Source organism: Bubalus bubalis, chromosome 15 (assembly GCF_019923935.1).
Source record: "Bubalus bubalis isolate 160015118507 breed Murrah chromosome 15, NDDB_SH_1, whole genome shotgun sequence".
NCBI lineage: Eukaryota > Metazoa > Chordata > Mammalia > Artiodactyla > Bovidae > Bubalus > Bubalus bubalis.
The window spans coordinates 51,614,305-51,631,012 of NC_059171.1; the positions used below are offsets into that span (position 1 = coordinate 51,614,305).

General features: G+C 42.8%; 1 protein-coding gene across 9 annotated transcripts in view; it reads left to right on the forward strand.

The window, feature by feature from the left end:
• Positions 1–16,708, forward strand: part of CRH (corticotropin releasing hormone) — a 78,875-nt gene that overhangs the window by 37,695 nt on the left and 24,472 nt on the right. The window contains exon 1 of one of the 9 annotated variants that reach the window (XM_044928729.2): positions 6,735–6,756. The exons of the other annotated variants lie outside the window; for them this stretch is intronic. The gene's annotated coding sequence lies outside the window, so the exon portion shown is untranslated. Of the gene's footprint in view, positions 1–6,734; positions 6,757–16,708 lie in introns of those variants that run through there. 9 annotated transcript variants of the gene reach the window in all.

Genomic DNA, 16,708 nt, shown 5'->3' on the forward strand with positions numbered 1-16,708 from the left:
TTTTCATTCCAATGCCAAAGAATGCTCAAACTACCGCACAATTGCACTCATCTCACACGCTAGTAAAGTAATGCTCAAAATTCTCCAAGCCAGGCTTCAACAACATGTGAACTGTGAACTTCCAGATGTTCAAGCTGGTTTTAGAAAAGGCAGAGGAATCAGAGATCAAATTGCCAACTGCTGGATCATCTGCTGGATCATCAAAAAAGCAAGAGAGTTCCAGAAAAACATCTATTTCTGCTTTATTAACTTTGCCAAAGCCTTTGACTGTGTGGCTCACAATAAACTGTGGAAAATTCTGAAAGAGATGGGAATACCAAACCACCTGACCTGCCTCTTGAGAAGCCTATATGCAGGTCAGGAAGCAACAGTTAGAACTGGACATGGAACAACAGACTGGTTCCAAATAGGAAAAGGAGTATGTCAAGGCTGTATATTGTCACCCTGCTTATTTAACTTATATGCAGAGTACATCATGAGAAATGCTGGGCTGGAAGAAGCACAATCTGGAATCAAGATTGCTGGGAGAAATATCAATAATCTCAGATATGCAGATGACACCACCCTTATGGCAGAAAGTGAAGAGGAACTAAAAAGCCTCTTGATGAAAGTGAAAGTGGAGAGTGAAAAAGCTGGCTTAAAGCTCAACATTCAGAAAACAAAGATCACGCATCTGGTCCCATCACTTCATGGCAAATAGATGGGGAAACAGTGGAAACAGTGGCTGACTTTATTTTTCTGGGCTCCAAAATCACTGCAGGTGGTGATTGCAGCCATGAAATTAAAAGATGCTTACTCCTTGGAAGGAAAGTTATGACCAACCTAGACAGCATATTAAAAAGCAGAGACATTACTTTGCCAACAAAGGTCCATCTAGTCAAGGCTATGGTTTTTCCAGTGGTCATGTATGGATGTGAGAGTTGGACTGTGAAGAAAGCTGAGCGCCGAAGAATTGATGCTTTTGAACTGTGGTGTTGGAGAAGACTCTTGAGAGTTCCTTGGACTGCATGGAGATCCAACCATTCTATCCTAAAGGAGATAAGTCCTGGGTGTTCATTGGAAGGACTGATGTTGAAGCTGAAACTCCAGTGCTTTGGCCACCTGATGCGAAGAGCTGACTCATTGGAAAAGACCCTGATGCTGGGAAAGATTGAGGGCAGGAGAAGGGGATAACAGAGGATGAGATGGTTGGATGGCATCATCGACTCCATGGACATGGGTTTGGGTGGACTCCAGGAGTTGGTGATGGACAGGGAGGCCTGGTGTGCTGCATTTCACAGGGTCGCAAAGAGTCAGACATGACTGAGCGACTGAACTGAACTGAACTGAGAAAACTAGTTGACAGTAACACCTGGAATATTTCCCAGGGTATAACCCAAGCAAAGTAAGTCCAGAAAAGCAAGTAGTGCTTTATCTGCTCACGTCTCAAAATTAAGTCCAGAAATCCAAGAGATTGGTTTTTGAACTTTCTTGGAATAGGAGCTGAAAGAGAAGCCCACAGAACAGGGATGTACATATGCGAGTTGCACATACTACGTCATAGCAGACACTCTCTGACATCACTCTTTACCAAAAGTCTGCCTTCATTTTACAGTCTTAAAGTAATCGATATTGTCTCCAATTGACATTATATTATACTTCCCGAGGAAACATAGGGCCTCTCGCAACCACTGAATAAATGTTGGAGTACAAACCCCCCCAGAACTGTTCACTGTCTTACTTTATAGAAAGTGATTTGAAATATTGATGATATTGATGTCACACTCTTCAGATAATTGTACATGTGAGATTTGTTATTAATGTGGTGTCTTGTTCATAGTGAGAAAAATCACACAAGTGTGAGTGGAGGTGGTCTGCAAGTTGAGCTGTTACATCAGGGGGCTCAGGCTGGGAGCAAGTTCTAGGATGTGTCACATTTCCAGAGTGGTATGTGTGGTTAAGACTCTCAGGTGCTGAGATCACCTAACCATCTACCCAGACTGCCATATATCATGGTGTGGTCATGAAATAAAAGAATTAGATTTTTCTGTGTGTGTGTTTTTTAAAGATTTGAAAATAAGGGTAACCCAGTGTTGCTGATAGAAGGAAAGAGAAAGTTGAGGTTGAAGACAGTTCTAGTTCTTAACTAGAAAACAGAAGTTTGGGGTAAATCAAGCAGTGAAATGTGAAATTCAGCAGTGACCCGGTTCTATGAATATAAGCAATTCACCATATATTTTCCACAAAAAGAAGAAAAAAGTACTTTGTGAAACAGTTTCAGCTGGTGTCTCAGCTAGTACAAAAATTGCTCATCAAGTGAGAGATAAAATTTTAGTGGAAATTGAAAAGACAATTTGTGGTATAATGATATGCACAAGAAGTCTGTGTCTGTAGAGAAAAGTGATTTGGGTGAAATCTAGAAGTTTCCATAATTAAGATCTTGGGGACTTGAGAAAAACTAAATAGTCATTTTTCAAATGGATTAGGTATCTGAAGAAATTTGACATCCTTGTATCTATCTAGCATATCATGCATGTATCCATCCAGTCATTCTTTTTTAAAGAAAAAAAAAAGTGCTGTGTGTCAGGCATTGTGCTAGGAGGAGGGTTATAGACTTTAAGGGATGTATAATCCTAAAGGCAGAGGTCTAAGACATCACCATGGAAGAACACTTACAGTGGATTAAGGACTCATCTGGTACAGGATTAGAGAGACGTACCCCTTATGGTTCATCTTTTCTTACTCATTTTCCACTCACCCTACTTTTCTACATCAAGCAGTTTGACTGGGGGGCAAGTCCATTCAATCTTACCAGGCCCTTGACTTTTTTTTTATTCCCAAGTGGTTTTGAAAGAATCCTTGATCAATTGGCCCTACAAAGTATACCCCATAGAGAGTCTTGCCAACGCAATATACAATACCTATACAGGAATGAAAGCAGGTTTCCCCTTGGTTTTCCATGACTTCCCATGGTTTATGGTGACTTGAGAACAAGTATTAAGGGCACTTCCTTGTTGCTGAGTGTGCTTCCACAGGGAGAGAACCACCCCAGGTGCTGATGACCACGGTGATTTCTGGAGGAGGACCCAGCCTAGGAGCTGGCTCTGGCTTTCTCTCGTTCAGGGTCTCAGTGGTTTCACATTATCCTGCTCTTCTGTTTCCTTTTCTGCATGAACACAATAATAGCAAACCCATTATGTCTTGTTTATTAAAGGGCCTTTCCTGTATTAACCCATTTTTTGGTAACAACTCCCCTAGGAGGAAGATGCTATTATTATCCATCTCCACAAATGAGGGAAATGGGTCCAGGGAGATTGAGTAATTGTTCTAAATTGCCTGGATCCCAGATTCAAACCCACAAGGTCTGGCTCTGAAGACGCTAACCATCCTACCTCTGACACCATATCCCTCATCTGTCATGTCCTTGCTTGCTGTTGTCTGTGATAGGAGACTCAGAGGTCTTCCTCCTAGTGGATTTCTATTGACTGTCCTTCTCTATCTTGTTCAATTAATTCAAACACAGAAAGGGCAAAAATCAGTAAGCATTTTAGAGAACATCTAGTGGGAACTGGGAAAATTCTAAAGCCTTTTCCAAGTGTGATCTGGTTGTGGTACTGGATTTATGTTGGGTGGACACAATAAAAGTAATTAAGTTAATAAAAGGTCCTCAAAAGCAGACACTAAGTGCTTTTTCAGAAATATGACTCCCTCACTCTGCAACCTGTAGGGAATGAGTTGAATTGCGTCTTGTGAGCAGAAGCAAAGAATGCTTTGACTTTTAGGGACTCAGTCTCCCCATTCCTCACAGACAGATAGTGGGAGGATGTAATGGAGGGTCTGTGGAAATCCTGGACTTGTGCCAGACCCCTTCTCCCCTGACCAAACATCCCCAAATGCCTTTCACTCTCTCCCTTTAAAGCAGTAATAAAATATATCAGAAATAAAAATCAAAGTTCTTATCTTAGTTCACAAAATGGGTGAGCCAACACTGTGTAACCTTGGCCTTTTCTTTTCTCTGTGAAACATTTTTTGAAACTATTTTAAGTTGCTGAAGAAACATTCCACTCGATGGAAAGGTTAAAACAGTCGTGACTGGACCGAGGGGACAAAATCCAGTAAATTGAGCTCAGGTTCCAGGGCCTTCGTTGTACCTATTTCTGCCAGGTTCCCGAACCAGGGCAGCATCCTCACCCTTCGAGTGGCTGGATGACAGTCAGGGCCACCCATGACAGGCATCCTCCCGGGCCTGGACATTGTCTCTCTGCCCATCTACCCAGGTGACCACTGTGAGGGAGTGTGGGGGCCAGGCTGCCCTGAGCATCAGGAGAGTAGAAGGCCTTGCCCCTGAATGTATTATTTCTGTCTGTCCCTCCTTTCCCCTTTCCTCTGGAACCTCAAAGGGCTCATTTGATTGCAGGGGGTAGGGGAGAATGCAGTCCCAAAGGAGATTCATCTGGATGGGCTTGTGAGCATTTCTGTCCCAGCTGTGCTGGGTCTGATCTAATCACATGCCCAAGGCCACTGAGAGTATACGATGCACAGCTCAGATCTGTAGAACCAGGTCACAGCTGAATCTCACATTCCCAAGCTTGCTTTCCCCCCAGACTTCTGTCTTCTAGTGAAGAACGTTAACTTCCTTTGATCTCAGGGTTCTTTCTATCAGTCAGAAAAATCCATGTTTCCTTTTTCTTATTTGCTTTCTTTTCTCTTATTTTCCTAATTACAACAATTTCTTTTGAAGTAATTCGGCTTTGGGCTGATCTTAAAAAAAAAAGATCTATTTGCATGTCTGTATCTTCCATTAGACTGTGCTTTCCCTAGCTAACATAGCGACACATTGCGGAACCCAAGAAATATCCATTAAGTAAGCAAATCAACATTCAAGTCACTGTGCCCTGGAAGCCAGCTAGGTCATGCCCATTTCTCCAGTGACTGTAGCAATCTGGATTCTTGGTGCCATCTCCCTAAGTGTCCAAAGTCTCTACAGTACGGACTTAGGCAGGTTGCCTGTGCCTCAGTTGTCAAAATGGCTCTAATGACAGGACTACTTCACTGGACTGTTGGAGGATTAAATGAGATAATCTGTGGAATTTTACAGCATTGCCCAGCTTACAGTACCTGTTGTTTCTGACTGAGTGCCCCTGCTTCCTGTGGGAAGCAGGGGACGGGCACTCTGCTGCTCAGCACACTTGGAGAGCAGAAATGACTGGTTGCCATCTCTGAAACCCCAATGGCCCCTGCTCCACTGACTATTGGCATGTGACAAAATACTCCAAACTTCAAAGCATAAAATAACAACCACTTAATTATGGCTGCATTTTCTATGGGGGAGGAATTCAGAGTGCAGTGGGATGGCTTGTCTGTTCTACGAGCCTGGGGCCCCAGCTGAAGACTTGATCGGCTGGTGGACGGCATCACCAAAGGCTTTGCCACTCACATGTTTGGCACCCTAGCTGTGTGTGTTTGTTTCTGAGGGCTGCTGTAACAAGGTGCTACAAATGGGGCAGCTCAAAACAACAGAAATGTAATCTCTCACATCTCTGGAGTCTAGAAATCTGAAATCAAGGTGTTGACAGGGCCATGTTCCCTCCAAAGCCTCCAGGGGTGGAGCCTTCTTTGTATTTTCCAGCTTCTGGAAGCTGCCAGGCGTTCGCTGGCCTGTGGTAGCATAACGCCAGTCTCAGCCTGTGTCTTCACATGGCCATCTTCCTTGTGTGTTTGTCTTTGCATGGTGTTCTCATCTCGGATGAGGACTTGCTAAGGGCCCTTCTACTCTGATATGTAAGTGGAAGAGTCACTCAGTCATGTCCAACTCTTTGCGACCCCTGTAGCCCACCGGGCTCTTCTGTCCATGGGATTTCTCAGGCAAGAATACTGCAGTGGGTTGCCATTCTCTTCTCCAGGGGATCTTCCTGACCCAGGGATTGAACCTGGGTCTCCTGCATCACAGGCAGATTCTTTACCATCTGAGCCACTCTAATATGACCTCATCCTAACTCATTACATCTGCAATGACTTTTTTTTTTTTTTCAAATAAGGTCACATTCTGAGGTATATTTGGGGTTAGATTTCAACATATCTTTTGGGGAGACGTAATTGAACCCCAGAGCAACTGGGATGACTCAAAGCCTGGGCTCACTGGCACTGTTGACTAAAACACCTACTATGTGGACCCTCCACTTGGCTCAGGTGTCTCATGGCATGGTGGCTAGATTCTGAAAGTGGACATTCCAAGAGAACCAGGTGGGGACCACATGGCCACTTACGACCCAGCCCTGAGGTCACATAGCCTCACTTCTGTTGTGCTCAATTGTCAAACCAGTCACAATCCACCCAGATTCTACCTCTTGCTGGGATGATGGCAAAGAATTTGGGGCGGGGGGTGTTTTGCCCCACCCGCTCCAGCACACACATAGCCTGGGAGTAGTTTTTATGAACTTGCTCATTTTGATTTCCATTTTAAATTACAGAGCACAGGGTCTCCTTTGAGGAGAAAGAAACACTATTCTCCCCTACATCCCCATAAAACATTGTCACTGTTGTTTTGAAGATGGGCCACTAGGCTGAACTAGTGGATCTATATATGTCTTAATTTAAAAATCACTGAAGAATTTTAAAGAAGAAAAAAACCAGACTGGGAAAAAGGATCTTTGAAAAAAATTTTTTATATGAGCTGAAAATACACAACATGACTGAGGTGATTACAAGCTGTCATCAGGAGGAGGAAGAGACTGTCAGGGGAGAATGCCAGGATCCCACAGAAACCAAGACCGTGGCGTAAGTTGAGTTGTTGCTGCTTGATTTTCGAGAACAAACTGCCAAAATATTATGGAGAGATGATGTGAATGTCAAACCATCCTATTTTTTTTTTCCTAATGGATTCCTAAATACACACAGCAAATACTTTCTTACTGAGATTTCTAGAATGGAGCTTGGAAAAATGTATAAATACATGACCACCTACTGTGCTGCCAGACATTACTAAAAAATATGACTTGCTATGTATGTTTACCATAAAAAAGGAAAAAGATGTTTAGAGAAGTACTATTTGAAATAGCCTCCAACTTGTTGTTCATTGTTGAGCCACTCAGTCATGTCCAGCTCTTTGTGACCCCATGGACCGCAACACACCAACCTTTCCTGTCCTTCACCATCTCCCGGAGTTGGCTCAAACTCACGTGCATTGAGTCGGTGATGCTATCCAACCATCATTTTCTCTGTCACCCCCTTCTCCTCCAACTGAAAACCACCAAAATGCCCAGCAGCAGCAGAATGGATCCAGGGTGGTGTATTCACAGTGGGTGCTCTAACTGTATAGTGGTGAGAATAGCGGCTGCTGTGCCCAGCTGTGTAGATGCAGCTCCCAAACAGAGGTGAGGGAACTGACACAGATATAAAAAAAGAACATACTGTGTGATTTCAGCTGTATAAAGTACACACCCAGCAAAACTAACCTATGCCAGGAATTGACAGGAAGGATGAGGGGGAGAGCTTCTGGTGATGATTTTTATTTCTTGATCTGGGGGCTGATTCCATGGTGGTTCAGTTGTGAGGTTCTGGGCTTCTCATATGTGCACTTTTCTGGATGTATATTTTGCTGCAGTAAAAAAAATTAAAAATGAAGCACTTAACACAAATAGTTACCAGGCTATGACAGAAGAATATTTTTTTTTTAATTTAAAATTTCTATTTTATTGTGAAAAGAAATATAAGATCTACCCTTGATAAATTTTTAAGTATACAATACAGTATTTTTCATTGAGGTATAGTTAAAGTATTTTAGTTTCAGGAGTACATCATAGTGGTTCAGTATTTTTACTGAATATAATTCAGCAATATAATTTTTCAGATTATATTCCATTAAAAGTTATTACAAGATAATGGCTGTATTTCCCTGTGCTGTATAATATATCCTTACTACTTATCTATTTTGTGCATAGTAGTTTGTATCTCCTGGTCCCATACCCCTATCTTGTCCCTTCCTTCTTCTCTCTCCCCACCGGTAACCACTAGTTTGTTTTCTGTATCCATCAGCCTGTTTCTCTTTTTTTGCTGTATGCATTCATTTGCTTTGTTTTTTAGATCTGCATATAAGTGATGTCATATAGTGTTTGTCCTTCTGTGTCTTACTGACTTCACTCAGCATAGTATTTTGTAGGCCCACCCACATTGCTGCAAATGGCAATATTTTATTCTTTTTATGGCTGAGTAATATTCCCTTTGTGTGTATTTGTATATATACCACATCTTCTTTATTTATTTGTCTGTTGATGGACACTTGGATTGCTTCCATACCTTGGCTATGGTAAATACTGCTGCTCTAAGCATTGGGATTGGATGTATCTTTTCAAATTAGTGTTTTTGTTTTTTCTGGATATATACCCAGGAGGGAAATTGCTAGATCATATGTTGTAATATTGTAGTATTAGTATAGTTGTAGTATTCATTTTTTAAGGCTCCTCTCCTGTTTTCCACAGTGGGAGCACCAATTTACACTCCCATCAATAGTGTACAAGTGTTCCCTTTTCTCCACATCCCCATGAGTATTTGTTATTTGTAGATTTTTTGATGATAGCTCTTCTGAAAAGTGTAAGGTAATAACTCACTGTTTTGTTTTACATTTTTCTAATAATTAGTGATGTTGAGCATCTTTTCATGTGCCAGTTAACCATATATATGTCTTCTTTGAGAAAATGTCTATTCAGGTCTTCTGTATGGCAACCCACTCCAGTACTCTTGCCTGGAAAATCCCATGGGCGGAGAAGCCTGGTAGGCTGCAGTCCATGGGATCGTAAAGAGTCGGACACGACTGAACGACTTCACTTTGATTTTTCACTGTCATGCATTGGAGAAGGAAATGGCAACCCACTCCAGTGTTCTTGCCTGGAGAATCCCAGGGGTGGGGGAGCCTGGTAGGCTGCAGTCCATGGGGTCGCACAGAGTCGGACAAGACTGAAGTGACTTAGCAGCAGCAGCAGCCTATTTATAGGTAAGATTGTTTTTTTGATTTTGAATTGTATGAGCTGTTTGAGTATTTTAGATATTAACCCCTCATTAGTTGCATCATTTTCAGACATTTTCTCCCATTCCATAGGTTGCCTTTTTCTACCCTCTGTCTTCCCCTGCTGTCCACACATCTGTTCTCTGTGTCTGTGTCTGTGTTCCTGCCCTGCAAATAGGTTCATTTTTCTAGATTCTGTATATATGTGATAATGTATGACACTTGTTTTCCTCTTTCTGGCTTACTTCACTCTGTAAAACAGGCTCTAGGTTCATCTACCTCAGTTCAACTGACTCAAATTCATTCCTTTTTATGGCTGACTAGTATTTCATTGTATATATGTACCACAACTTCCTTATCCATTTGTTTGTTGATGAACATCTAGGTTGCTTCCATGTCCTGGCTACTGTAAATAGCACTGCAGTGAATATTGGGGTACATAAGTCTGGTGACATGTTTTAACTCATCAGTATATTTTTATTAACAGTAAAACAGGTACTGTCACTTAAATATCCAAAAATGTTGTTTGACTCTGGTTCTCGTGTAAAGGGACAATCAAGGAATATAGGGTCCTTTGGAGGCTGGAAATCACTTACCTGGCCCTTTGAATAGATCCAAGACTGCAGAAAGTGAAGAGGAACTAAAAAGCCTCTTGATGAAAGTGAAAGCAGAGAGTGAAAAAGTTGGCTTAAAGCTCAACATTCAGAAAACGAAGATCATGGCATCTGGTCCCATCACTTCATGGCAAATAGATGGGGAAACAATGGAAACAGTGTCAGACTTAATTTTTGGGGGCTCCAAAATCACTGCAGATGGTGATTGCAGCCATGAAATTAAAAGACTCTTACTCCTTGGAAGGAAAGTTATGATCAACCTAGATAGCATATTGAAAAGCAGAGACATTACTTTGCCAACAAAGGTCTGTTTAGTCAAGGCTATGGTTTTTCCAGTGGTCATGTATGGATGTGAGAGTTGGACTGTGAAGAAAGCTGAGCACTGAAGAATTGATGCTCTTGAACTGTGGTGTTGGAGAAGACTCTTGAGAGTCCCTTGGACTGCAAGGAGATCCAACCAGTCCATTCTAAAGGAGATCAGCTCTGGGTGTTCTTTGGAAGGAATGATGCTAAGGCTGAAACTCCAGTACTTTGGCCACCTCATGCGAAGAGTTGACTCATTGGAAAAGACTCTGATGCTGGGAGGGATTGGGGGCAGGAGGAGAAGGGGACGACAGAGGATGAGATGGCTGGATGGCATCACCGACTTGATGGACGTGAGTCTGAGTGAACTCTGGGAGTTGGTGATGGACAGGGAGGCCTGGTGTGTTGCGATTCATGGGGTCGCAAAGAGTCGGACACGACTGAGCAACTGAACTGAACTGAAGACCGCAGAACAAGGGACCCATTGCTAGGGAGGAAAGGGAGTTAAGGAGGATGACAAAAACGCCCAGATGAAATACAGGCTTTGCTGAAGGCCCCATTTACTTCCTTGCCCTTCAGATCTAGGTCTCTCTCTGACCAGATCCCAGGTTTCATTCCCCCTTCTTTACTTCATTTCCATTACTGTGTCCTGTGTCTCCAGGATGTTCACATGGAATTCTGTGAAAACTGTCTTTTGTGTGTCTTTCTTGCTTTACGTCCTCTACTGGGACTGATAGCCCCCTGTCCAGGGTTCTTGGTCTTTTCATGACAAACGACCCTCAGCAGGTTTCTCTGAGGCCTGTTTACTTACAGGCTTCCGAGTCTTTGGGGAGATGCAGACCAGACTCTCTTGCTCTGCAACACACCAGTCATATTGATACATTGGAATGCTCTTGGTACCTGGTGTGTTTCCCATGTAGTGGCAGGGAAGAACAGGGTTCTTTGGTTATTTTGTGAAACTGGAGGCAGCGCCCTTGGAGAAGATTCTGTCACTTGTGCTGATTCAAAAAGAGAGTTGCCTAACGAAGGGGGAAAACAGCTATGGACCAAGGCTTGAGCTGGGCAGTTCCAAGACGCAGCCTTAGAAAATGTCCCCCAAGGGCGCCGTGTGTACATCACCAATCAGGAAAGTTTCCTCTTCCCTGTCTTGGTGAGGTGAGCAGCACATTCGATTTCAGCTGCTGGGGCCTCTACTCTACTCCATTCCTCAGCTGTGTTTGCTCCTCTGCTCTCAGAGCATTTGCACTTGGTATAAACTGTGAGGCACGGTCTGAGCAGACATACTGGTTACTAATAAGGAAACTGGCACTGACAGCTTTTTAGTCTCTGATGAGAGAAAAGAGATGTCTTCACATCAGAACAGTTTAACTCGCAGTGTAGCATATCCATTGGTTGAAATTTAAAGAGAAAGAGAGAAATTTAATTGTCAGGCTGCGGTGCACAGTGTCAGAGTTACTTAAAGGATGAGAAATAGGTCTTTTCAACAGCTTAAAGGCCACAGTGCTCATCTTTTTTTTTTTTTTATTGGAAGCCCAGACAGAATTCAGAAACCCCAGCCTATAACTCATAGTTCCATCAAACACTCAGCAGAGAAACAAGAAGTATTTGATTGTAATATTAGCATGGACTGTTCCCTACAAGTCATTTGATTCTGTTAGCTCAGCTTATTCCTGTCAGGATAATAGATAATATCAGATATATTTAGAATTAGAAGGGTCCAGAGAGAAAACCCAGGCCTATGTTCTCATTTTAAAAAAATTTAAAAATTTTAAATTAAAAACAAACCAACATAGTCCCAAAGAAATTAAGCAGCTTGTCTGAAGCATTCCATCAGTGACAGAGCTGAGACTGTAGTTCAGTCCTTCAGCCCCCAGCCTACAAGGACCCTGTTCACTGAACCACTCTGCAGCCCCACTTCGTATAGAAACCTTTCAAAGTCTGAATGGCTTCTTGCCAGAGAGGTACATGTCTCTAGGATAAGCTCCATCTGGGAAACAATCAGAAAAGCAATGAATCAAATCCCTTTTGCGCCAGGCCTTCCTTTCTTCACAAACGTGAGACTGCTATTTTCAGCCTCCACTGTGGGACTGAGATCAAACACCAAGGACCTCTAAGGGGTAGTGTGCTGAGCCTTTCCTGGTTTAAGGGTCCCTTGTGGGATATTGGGAGAAGGCAATGGCACCCCACTCCAGTACTCTTGCCTGGAAAATCCCATGGACAGAGGAGCCTGGTAGGCAGCAGTCCATGGGGTCGCTAAGAGTCGGACACAACTGAGCAGCTTCACTTTCAGTTTTCACTTTCATGCATTGGAGAAGGAAATGGCAACCCACTCCAGTGTTCTTGCCTGGAGAATCCCAGGGATGGGGCAGCCTGGTGGGCTGCTGTCTATGGGGTCGCACAGAGTTGAACATGACTGAAGCGACTTAGCAGCAGTAGCAGCGGCAGCAGTGGGATATTAGCAAGATCTGTTGATGGGAGCTGTTATGATTTGAACCCAGGCATTCAGTTCCTTCTGGGACTCCCAATGCCATCCCAAATCTGGATCATGGTTCCCAAATACCCAGAAGAGTAAAAATGTCTCTCTTAAGTCCTTCTGATGTTGGAAGACCTTGTACAGGGGCAGAGCTTCCCAAGGCTTTCTCCTAGGGTTTAAATGTCTAGCACACTTTGTGTGTTAGGAGACTAGTGTTCACGTAGATAAACTGCCTTCCCCATGGCAGGATTTGTTCTTAGAACACATTCATAGTAAGTCCCAGAGAAAATTCTGCTATCTTATGTTCTTGCCAGGCAAGGTTTGCAGCAATAGTGGTGGAGATGAAGCAAGTCACGGGCAACACTGTGCCACACTCAACATTGCAGATCACAGCACAATTAAATGAACCGACAGTTCCGAGTTTCTGAGCCTGTCTCCTTGACTATGGCAACTGTCAGAACTAGTGGGGCCATCCCCAGGCATCCTAGGGATGCTTTAGAAAGACGTGAGATTTCAGACACTGGGCTCTTCCCTTTGCTTAGACACATTCCCATTGTCTGTTTCCTGTTGGTATTCAACAAGTATTTCTTACACACTTGTTGAAGACTCTTGAAACAGACTGATGAATAAGCCGTTTATTAAAATGGAAACAGTGGGAGACTTTATTTTCTTGGGCTCCAAAAATCACTGCAGATGGTGACTGCAAGCCATGAAATTAAAAGACACTTGCTCCTTGGAAGAAAAGTTATGACCAACCTAGACAGCATACTAAAAAGCAGAGACATTAATTTGCCAAACAAAGGTTCGTCTAGTCAAAGCTATGGTTTTTCCAGTAGTCATGTATGGATGTGAGAATTGGACCATAAAGAAACCTGAGCATGGAAGAATTGATGCCTTTGAACTGTGGTGCTGTAGAAAACTCTTGAGAGTCCCTTGGACTGCAAGAAGATTCAACCAGTCAATCCTGAAGGAAATCAGTCCTGAATATCCTTTGAAAGGACTGATGTTGAAGCTGAAGCGCCAGTACTTATGGCCACCTGATGCGAAGAACTGACTCATTGGAAAAGACCCTGATGCTGGGAAGGATTGAAGGCAGGAGGAGAAGGGGATGACAGAGGATGAGATGGTTGGATGGCATCACTGACTCAATGGATGTGAATTTGAGCAAGTTCTGAGAGTTGGTGATGGACAGGGAAACCTGGCTTGCTGTAGTCCATGGGTTCGTAAAGAGTCAGACACGACTGAGTGACTGAACTAAACTGAAACCCCTCCTCTGTGTCAAGCACTTGTGCATACACTGTCTCAGCTGCATGCAAAATACTGTTTTGTGTTAGGTTCTCTTATACATCCTGATATTGTGGTCTAGAGAGCTTAGGTGAAATATAGAGACATACTCTGGAGTTGGAATGCTAGAGCTCAATTCCTGACTCTTCTGTTCAATACCTGCCTGATTCACCAAGATTATTAACACTCCATGGCTTCACTTTTCTTATCAGAATAGTGGTAATTATAGGACTCATCTAAAGGTTTCTACAAAAACAAAAAGGTATTTATATAAAGTGCTTAATATAGTATCTGGCTTGTAAAAGACATTCAATAAATTTATTATCGCTATCAGTTAAAAAAAAAAATAGAGCTGCATTTCAGTTCTCGGGCTTCTGATTTGGGTTCTGCATAGTTTCTACTATATCTACCCATTCCAGTAATGTGCCCTCAGCCACTGAAACTATTGACAGGCAAAATGTGTGGTTATTTTCCCCAAAAGAAGTCATCCAAGTCAAAATGTTCGGTTCAGTCAGTATTCTAATTTAACTATACTAAGCATATACATGATAGTGGCTTGATATAATGGGTGATAAATGTAGTGCCATGGATAGTTTACCTCGAAGTGTATCTATCACACTTCTTTTTAATAACAGATTTATTTCATTGTTTGGTCCAAATTGATTTTGAAATTATCTTTTTTTTTTTCCCCCTGGGCTCATTTCAATTTAAAGGAAGTCATCTAGATAGCAGATCAGAGTCAGCCTGGGACCACTGAGGGTCATAACCCTTAGGACCCAAATGCAGGCAACAGCAAGGAAGCACAACAACAGTGGCAGAAACTGCCAGTGGGAAAAGGAGAAAGCACACACCAGCCACCCTGCAGATGCAATTAAGCTCCTTACGAGTTACACAGTCCTAAATCTGGGAACCAGCACAGCTAAGAGGATAAGCTTTGGAATCTGAGAAAGCTGGTTCAAAACTAGGCTCTGCCTGTCATGTGCAACCTGTAAGCTATTGGAAAATGAGTGAAACCTAAGCTACATCTCAGTTTCCTTCTCTGAAAAATGGCGTGTGTGTGTGGTGGTGGGGGGATACAATGGAGTGTAATACCTCCCTCATTGGATCATTGGGAGGCATAAATGCCCCTTAGCACAAAGTGGGGCATGTGGAAAGTGTGTGAGTGCCAGCTATTGTTACTAAATATGATGCATGATGATAAGCAAATAACATAGCTTTATGCTGTTTCACTCAGTAAAGTAAATTTTTTTCAGGCAAGTGAAGGACTTCCCTGGATTAAATATCTGACAAGAGCTTAGATAGGTTGACCTTTATAATAGTTCATTCCATGCCTGAAGGTCTCAATTTTATAAGTCCTTCTGGAGAGTTAAGTGGAGTACTAATTCTAAGCAAGATGCAAGATCATATTATTTTCAATTAGGTGGAATATTAATGAACAGATAAATAAAGTATAACCGAGAAAGAAACCCATAGATTGAACACTTGCACTCATCTTCACTCCTGTGCAAATCCTCATAGTAAAGCCTTTAAAATACATGAACCTATATATAAGAACAAGAGAAAGGGAAAGATGATGAGAGAGGGGGAAAAATGGCAATTAAAAAGCAAATAGAAGGGCAGTAACATGCTTAGTGGATTAGGGACAGTTGAAAACCTCATGTCTATGGAGGGGAGAAGCCAACAAGAAGGAAGAGAAAAGGAAGCCAATTTTGAAATGGAATTTTGGGAAGGCTTAGAACAGGAAACTCCTGGGACCACTGAAAGCAGGAGCATTGAGCAGGGGTGAAAGCAGCAGGCTTGCTTGAGATTTTTTCAAAAGGAGAACTGGGACCCCAGGTCTCCCCCTTGCCACTCGGCCAGGCAGCTACCAGAGTTCCACCGCTCTCCCAGCTTCTCCACGATCACATCTGCTAAAAATTTTTTTGATCTTGCAACAGCCTTAAGTTCACTTTACCCCAGAGAATAGATATAGAACCTTCTCTTCATTCTCCAGTGCTTATTAACACAAAACGAGGTAGTGGCATTCAACAAATGTTCCTACAGAGAAAGAAAAATCTAAAATAAGATAGTATCAGTCTTTCTAGATTCCACTGTCATGGCCCTGTGAGCATGGAAGACAGTCCCCTGCTGTTTCTCCAGCTCCTCTGGTCCTGGCCTCCTGCCACTGGAACAAGACCTGTTCTTCCCCATGCTTGGATCTCCTTTATATCTTGTCTTCCTGTAGTCAAAGTAAGGGAAAACGTGTTGACAGCGGAATGAGAGTCGCTTAGTTGTGTCCGACTCTTTGTGACCCCATGGACTACAAAGTCCATGGAATTCTCCAGGCCAGAATACTGGAGTAGGTGGCCTTTCCCTTCTCCAGGGGATCTTCCCATCCCAGGCATCGAACCCAGGTCTCCCGCATTGCAGGCGGATTCTTTACCAGCTGAGACACAAGGGAAGCCCAATAGATGCTGTCATAGTCAACAATATCACTGATGCATCTCTGCCTAATCTGAAGATAGCTTTTGTCATTGTTAGAATCATGAACATCCTCCACGTGAAGTTATCTGCAATTGAAATGCTCCTTTTGTTCAGGGCTTCTGCAAGACCAGTGAGTAGGTGCTTCTCTCTAAGCAGGACTAAAGACTCACCAGAATGAACCAAGAACAAATGGAAGAGGATCTACCTCCAAGACTATATTCTAAATTCTACCCAAAAAGCAGGTGGGGCTAACAACTCTTAAGAGACGATGTTTTTTTCAGCTCCAGATATATCAAGATTGAGACACATTTCCAAGCACCAAGAGACTGCTGGGCTCTCTCTCTGAAATATCCTTTGGTTTTGCATTACATGTCCTTTCTGATTTCCCTCAGTACTATTTGCTGCTCCCTTACAGGTGTTCTCATATGTTTACACAGGCAGCAGTGTGCAGTGTGATTTATTGCCCTGTCACAGCTTGCTGTTATTACTTGCTACTGGGATTGTCTATCCTGGTAAGCTGTGAGCTACTTGAGGGCAAAGAGTATTTTATTCATCTTTACATTCCTGGTACATAGTAGGTGCTTGATAAAT